Below are 5,419 nucleotides of genomic sequence, written 5' to 3'. Positions count from 1 at the left end.
GCCGGGCAGGAGCTGGATGGCCGCGTGCGAGTGAGGCTGAGGTGCGTCCCGTCAAGGCGGCGCCCCGGCAGGCGCGGGGGCCCGGCTTCCCAGGGTTATTCCACTGCTTGTAGCAGCGCCGCCTGGGGAAGCCGAGCGGAGGCGCTGCGGGTCCCCCGTGGGCGTGAGCGTGGTCTCCTGCCCCCTGCCCCGCCGCGGTCCCCGTCTGTTCGCGCGTGAGCCGCGCACCCCGTGCCCCGCCGGGCGCCCCGTCCCCCTCCGCGCGCCCCGTCCCCCTCCGCGCGCCCCGTCCCCCTCCGCGCGCCCCGTGCCTCTCCGTGCGCCCCGTCCCCCTCCGCGCGCCCTGTCCCCCTCTGCGCTCCCGTCCCCCTCCGCGCGCCCCGTCCCCCTCCGCGCGCCCCGTCCCCCTCCGCGCGCCCCGTCCCCCTCTGCGGACCCGTCCCGAGCAGCGCACCCCGTGCCCCGCGGGCGCCCCGTCCCCCTCCGCGCGCCCCGTCCCCCTCTGCGCTCCCGTCCCCTCCGCGCGCCCCGTCCCGAGCAGCGCACCCCGTGCCCCTCCGCGCGCCCCGTCCCCCTCCGCGCGCCCCGTGCCCCTCCGCGCGCCCGTCCCCCTCTCGCATCCCTTCCTCCGCAGTCCCCGCCCTCTCCGGCCTGAGCGCCCCCGGGTCCCCCTGGCTCTTCTCCTCGACACCGGCGCCCCCTGCTGGCCGCTCACGGAAGGTGCAGAGGACCAGGTCGGGGAAGGTGCAGCCGTGTCGGGGCAGGCCTGCAAGGCCTGCACTCCTGGGTGTGCGTGTCCCGAGCTTGGTGAGGGGTCGGGGGCACTGGGTCGTGGGGACGAGGCTTTCCCACGCCTGCATCTGAGACCACACACAGGATCAGGGATGCCTCAGGCGGGCCAGAAGCTGGTTACATTTCTGTTTCCAATAGCGATGCTGAGAGTTTTCATCGGCGATTCCAGTAACGTCCTTCTTATTAAAATTGTACAGTACGCATAACATGCAGTTTCCCAGCTTAACTGTTTTTAAGCACATTCATGTCGTGGGAACGCCACCAATGCTCATCTCCAGAAATGGTTTTCATTTTCCTGAACTGACACGCTGTCTCCGGAAACGCTCACCCACCCCCAGCCCCTGGCCCCCCCGTGCTGCTTTCCACCCCCGTGGATCCGGCTGCTCTCGGGACCTCACAGACGTGGGATCATTCGGGATTCCTCCTCTAGTGGCTGGATTACTTCATGTAGCAAACTGTCCTTAAGGTCCATCCAGGTCGTAGCCCATGTCAGAACGTCCTTTCTTCTTGGGACTGAGTGATATTGCATCCTGTGGGCTGGACCATGTTTTGTGTATCCCTTCTTCTTTGATGAACGTTGTTTTTGCCTTTGTTGTGACCTTTGCTGCTGCAAACACGGTGTGAAGATCCCGGCTCCTTGTTCTTTTGAGTGTTTCCCCAGAAGCGGCTCGTATGGAGACTCAACCCAGTATTCTGAGGAACCGCTGTGTTAGTTCGCGGTAGTAAGTGTTCCTTCCTGACTTTGCAGGACATTTGGTCCATGCCAAGAGGTCCTGGAAGTTTGGTTCCCTGATAGCTCACTTGGTAAAGAATCCGCCTGCAATGCGGGAGACCTGGGTTCGATCCCTGGGTTGGGAAGATCCCCTGGAGAAGGGAAAGGCTCCCCACTCCAGTATTCTGGCCTGGAGAATCCCACGGACTGTACAGTGCACGGGGTCGCAAAGAGTTGGACAAAGCGACCTACGCTTTCACTTCCTCACGCCCATGGTCATACTTGGTCCGTGCCAAATGGTTCTAGGTACAGCCGCCCTTCGGAGCCGTTTGGTGTGGACCGGATGCCTTACCTGTGACTGCGCCCTCCTCCTCGCGTGTTCCCGGTGTCCCGTTGGTGTGCCTGTACAGCAGCACGTGGTGCGGCCAGGCTCGTCCCCGCGTGGCAGATGTAGACTGCCGGGTGGTGGCTCCCGCGGGGTGAAACTGCATTTCTCTCGCCTCTCGTGGGACTGAGTGCCCTTCCGTGTGTTCACTTCCTGGTCGTCATTCTGCACAGGCATCTTCCACGCCATTTTCCTCTGGGCGGTTTGTCTTCTTTCAGGTTTGTAAGCATCCTTATGTTTCCTGGACACTAGTTCTTTGTCATTTAAACGTGTTGCAAACACTTTCTCCTCATGTGTGGCTTCTCTTTTAATAACACAAGTCTTAGTTTTCATGCAATCAAGCTGATTCAAGCTGCCTTCTTTTATCCTTAGCGTTTTCGTCTTAAGAAACTTTTCTTACCCTGAAACATAACTATATTCTCCAGTATTGTCTTCCAACGATCTTAAAGTTATACAGTTCACATTTAAGTCTTTGATCCCCCAGAATTTGTTTGGGTTTTGAGGGTTTTTTCTCTGTGTGGGTGCGCGCGTGTGTGTGGGGGGGGCGTGTGCGAGCACGCATGTGCGTGCGTGCACACGTGCGTGTGTGTGTAGCTGTGGCCAGGTCTTAATTGGGGCATGTGAATTTCTTTTGTAACTGTTTATTCTATATTCGGGGTGTAACCGATTAACAAAGTTGTGACACTTTCAGGTGGACCGCAGAGGGACTCAGCCATACATATACACGTATGCGCTCTCCCCCCAATCCCCCCTCCCTTCCATGCTGGCCCCATAGCACTGAGCAGAGTTCCTGTGTCCGTGTGACGCCTCGATCCCACACTCCCTAGCTACCCCTCCCCTGCACTCCTTCCCCCAGTGACCGGAAGTTCATTCTCTGTTAGTCTGTTTCTGTTTCGTAAATAAGTTCATTTGTACCATTTCTTTCTAGGTTCCAGTATAAGTGAGACTTCTGCTTCTCTGACTTCCTTCCCTCACTGTGACAATCGCCCGCTTCAGCCGGCGGCATGCAAGCTCCTAGGTGCAGCATGGAGGTCCAGTTCCCTGACCAGGGATTGAGCCTGGACCGCCCGCACCGGGAGCGCAGAGGCTTAGCCACGGGACCCCCAGGGGAGTTCCCAGAGCTAGTTTGGGAAGTCATCTGAGCAGGGATCCAGTCCTCCCCAAACACGGCAAGCCCCGCTGTGGCTCAGGGGCTGCAGACCCCTCTGCTGTGTGTTGGTCTCAGCCCTGCTCCTCCCGGGCGTTTAGGCCGCTGCCTGAGTGTCGTGTGTCTTGGCACCGATGCTGGGAGGGCAGGAGGCCTCGCCCTGGTTTGTTCTCCAGGTGTGTTGTGACTGCCCCTCGGCTTGCCGACTCCCACACAAGACACCTTGGACTTTAAATGTTATGTATGAAGGATCGTTTCAGAGATCCGCCTCTGCTGTGTCGAGCCTCTCTTTCTGTTTCATGAAAACTTCTAAAAAGAGTCTTATCTCAGAGCAGTTTTCAGGTTCCCGGTGAAATGGACAGGAAGGCGCAGAGGTTTCCGTGGCCGTCCCCACCCCAGCCCGTCCCATGCCCACAGAACCTCGCCCCCGTCAGCCTGCCCCCAGAGCTGTTGTTTGTTGCGGCTGGTGAAGCTCCACTGACACGTCGTCATCGCCAGGGTCCCCGTTTACCCTGGGTTCTCTCTTGGTGGTGTGCCTCGTGCAGGTCTGCACACGTGTGTGACGATGCGCCTCTGCCCTCGTGTCCTCACGCAGGGTAGGCTCCCTGCCCTGAAAGTCCTCTCTGCTCCTCCTGTTCATCCCCGCTCACCTGCAAACCCTGGTGGCCACTGAGCCTTGTGCTGGCTCGAGTGTGGCCTCCTCTGAGCGTCACATACTCAGGATATTGCAGTGTGTGCCCTGCTGAGATCGGCCGCTTTCACTTAGTGATGTGAACCGAAGGCTCCTCCAGGTCTCCCCAGGGCTTGAGGGCTAGTTTCTCTTTAGCACTCAAGGTCAGTCCACGTCTGGATGGACCACAGTGGACCTATCCATCCACCTACTCAAGTGCCCCTTGCTTGCTTCCACATTTTGGCAGTGACGGGTAATGCTTCTCCGAACACCCGCGTTATGTGTGGGCATAAATTTTCAGCTCCTCTGGGTGAACACTGAGGCGCTTAACTGCTGGCCACGTGGTGAGAGCGTGTGCCGTGTGTTCAGAAGCCCGCAATCTTCCAAAGCGGCTGCACCTCCCACCCCCAGCAGGGATGGTGCGGGTTCCGGCCGCTCTGGCTCCTCGCCGGCATTGGTGTCATCGGTGGTCAGCATCTGGCTGTTCTGGTAGCTGTGCAGTGGCTCTTGTTTGCATTTGCGTTTACCTGACGACACACGAGGTGGGACACCTGTTCGTATGTTTGCCGTCTTGAATCTTGTTTGGCGGAGTGTCTGTTAGCGTCTTTGAGCCATTCTGCAGTCAGGCAGTTTTCTCATTGTTGAGTTCTGAGAGTGCTTTGTTTTGGATAACAGTCCTTTATCAGACGCTTCTTTTGCAAATAGTTTCTCCCAGTCCGTGGCCTGTCTTTTCATTGTCCTGACAGTGTCTTTCCCGGAGCAGAAAATTTTAATTGTAAAGGAATCCAGCCTATCAACTCTTGCTTTTCAAGAATCGTGCGTTGGTGGTGTTGGGAAGAAGTCATTGCCGAACCCAAGGTCATCTAGGTTTCTTCCTGTGTTATCTTCTAGAAGTATCATGGTTTCCTGCTTTCCACTGAGGCCTGGGTTCCAGTTGGAGTCAGCTCTTGCCAAGTGTGTGACGGCTGGCTCTGGACTCGTGGCTTCAGGACGTGACGCCCAGCGGTCGAGCCAATTCCTCAGGACTGTTTCTGCTCCCTTTTATTGCCTTTGCTCCTTTGTCGGAGAGCAGGTGACGGTGTTTAGGAGTCTGTCTCTGGACTGTTCTCTTCCATCACTTCACTTGTTAGCCCCACACCGTCTGCTGTGTTTTTGCTGCGTCAGGCTGCAGGGTCTTTGATTGTGGTGCGTGGACTCTGCAGTTGTGGCACACGGCTTACTTGCTCTGCAGCATGTGGGATCGAAGTTCCCCGACCAGGGATCCAACCTGAGTGCCCTGAATGGCAGGCGAATTCTTACCCGCTGGACCGCCAGGCAGGTCCCAGCGCCGCCCGTCTTGAGTGACGGCGAGTCCTGGAGTGGGGACGGTCAGTCCTCCGCCTTGTTCTTCTGCTTCAGCGTTGTGCTGGCTGTCCTGGGGTCTTTCGCCTCCTGTCCTTGTAAACTTTAGATTCGGTTAGTCAATACTCGTGAAACGACTTGATAGGAATTTGATGAGGATTGACCTGAATCTACAAATCAAGTTGGGAAGATCTGATACCTTGATGGTGTTGAATCTTTGTACCCACAGACGTGAACTCTCTCTCTCCATTTCTCTCTTCAGAGGTTTGTAGTTTTCCTCGTGTAGATCTTATATGTACTTTGTAAAACTCATATGCAGGTATTCCATTTTACAGAGCTAATATAAATGCTACTGGGATTTTAATTTCCAAT

Source organism: Capra hircus, unplaced genomic scaffold (genome assembly GCF_001704415.2).
Source record: "Capra hircus breed San Clemente unplaced genomic scaffold, ASM170441v1, whole genome shotgun sequence".
Taxonomy (NCBI): domain Eukaryota; kingdom Metazoa; phylum Chordata; class Mammalia; order Artiodactyla; family Bovidae; genus Capra; species Capra hircus.
Note: the sequence above shows the minus strand (reverse complement) of the source record.